We start from the raw sequence: 2305 nt of genomic DNA, 5'->3' as shown, positions 1-2305 counted from the left end.
CTCCTGACCCCACCCACACCCCAGACTAGGTTAGATCAGAACTTACAGCCATTCCAAATGTGTACCCATCCTTTCATTAGATCAGTAAGCTCAGTGAGGGCAAGGACACAGCTGCCCCCAATTCCCTACCCTATCTGCAAAGTCTGGCACCATGCCTGGCACATAAGAGATTAGGGAACATCAGATGAATTGAATGGATGCTAGGAGAATAAATTCCAAATGTCAGCCATGCAAAGGGAGCCCATTGTAGATATTTGAGATGACTCTAGCATATACCATTGCTTTTGATTTTTTTTATTTGAATTGGTAGTCCTTTCACATATACAAAATCCAAAAGTATACAATAATTTACCTTTTAAATCATCATAATGATTTAAAATATGCTCTCTCCTTCCCACCTCCCCTCCAGGCACCCATTTTCCTTCCTCTAAAGTAACCATTTCTAGTGTTATTTCCTCTATGGTAATCCATTTCTAGGGTCTCCCTCAAGAGATGATATCGGCACATAGACTCAGATACTCATATGAGTTCCTTCTTTTTTTCTGCAATTGGCAGCATACTGTGAATACTGCAACTTTTTTTTTTTTTTTTTTTTTTTTTTGAGTCAGAGTCTCGCTCTGTCACCCAGGCTGGAGTGCAGTGGCGCAGTCTCAGCTCACGGCAAGCTCCGCCTCCCGGGTTGACGCCATTCTCCTGCCTCAGCCTCCCATATAGCTGGGACTACAGGTGCCCACCACTACACCCGGCTAATTTTTTTGTGTTTTAGTAGAGATGGGGTTTCACCACATTAGCCAGGATGATCTTGATCTCCTGACCTCGTGATCCCCCCACCTCGGCCTCCCAAAGTGCTGGGATTACAGGCGTGAGCCACCGCGCCCGATCACCTTTTTTTCTTTTGAGACAGAGTCTCACTCTGTTGCCCAGGCTGGAGTGCAGTGGCACAGTCTCAGCTCACTGAAACCTCCACCTTCTGGGTTCAAGTGATTCTCCTGCCTCATCCTCCTGAGTAGCTGAGATTACAGGCACATGCCACCACACCCAGCTATTTTTTGTATTTTTAATAGAAATGGGTTTTCACCATGTTGGCCAGACTGGTCTTGAACTCCTGACCTTGTGATCCACCCGCCTTGGCCTCCCAAAGTGCTGGGATTACAGGCGTGAGCCACCGTGCGTGGCCTGCAACTTTTTTCACCTAACAATAAAACTGGAAAAAAGTCTATATGAGGAAATAAAAAGCTTCCTCATTCTTTTTTTTTTGTTTCCCAAAACTTTACTAAAATATTCAAAATTGGCTAGGCACAGTGGCTCATGCCTGCAATCCCAGCAGTTTGGGAGGCTGAGGCGGGCAGATCACTTGAGATCAGGAGTTTGAGACCAGCCTGGCCAACATGGCAAAACTCCATCTCTACTAAAAATACCAAAAATCAGCTGGCATGGTGGCATGCACCAGAAATCCCAGCTATTTGGGAGTCTGAGGCAGGAGAATCGCTTGAACCCAGGACACAGAGATTGCAGTGAGCCAAGCCTGTGCCACTGCACTCCAGCCTGGGCAACAGAGCGAGACTTCATCTCAGAAAAAAAAAAAAAAACCCAAAAAACAAACACACACACACACGAATTCAAAATAGAGTGAAATTTAAGTAGTTTTACCAGGAATGCCTGTGAATACCCACCAGTTAGCTTTTACCATTAACACTTTACTGTGCTTGCTTTATCAAATATTCACCCATCAGTCCTCTTTCTATCCATCCAGCAATCCATATTATTTGTGACGCATTTCAAAGTAAATAGAAAACATAAACAGACTTTTATCCAAATACTCGAGCAAGCATATTCTTAGTCAGAATTTCATTACTGGTTTATAACTTTTTACTTAAAAAAAAAAACCTATAATAAAATGCACAAATTTTAAGTAAATATTCTCTAAGCTTTGATAAACATATAAATCTTAGGTGCAAAATTCACTGAGTTTGGATAATAAATACTTTTGTGTGACCCAAACCCCTATCAAGATACAAGGTATCAACATCACCCCCAGAAACGTCCTTCGTGCCCTTTACCCATCAGTCCCCACCTTTGTACCCTCAGAGGCAGCTCTTGTTCTTTTTCTACCATAAAATAGCTTTGCCCACTCTAGAATGTCCTGTAAATGAAATCATACAGTAAGTTCTCTCTTGCTTTTGAGGTCCATCCACCTCATTGCATGCATTTGTAGTTATTCCCTTTTATTGGTGAGTCATAGAATTCCATAGCGTCCACAGTTTGTTTACCTTCCTCATTCTTTCTAAAAGCTACATGTCATTGA

This window comes from Pan troglodytes, chromosome 2, assembly GCF_028858775.2.
Source record: "Pan troglodytes isolate AG18354 chromosome 2, NHGRI_mPanTro3-v2.0_pri, whole genome shotgun sequence".
Taxonomy (NCBI): Eukaryota; Metazoa; Chordata; class Mammalia; order Primates; family Hominidae; genus Pan; species Pan troglodytes.
Note: the sequence above shows the minus strand (reverse complement) of the source record.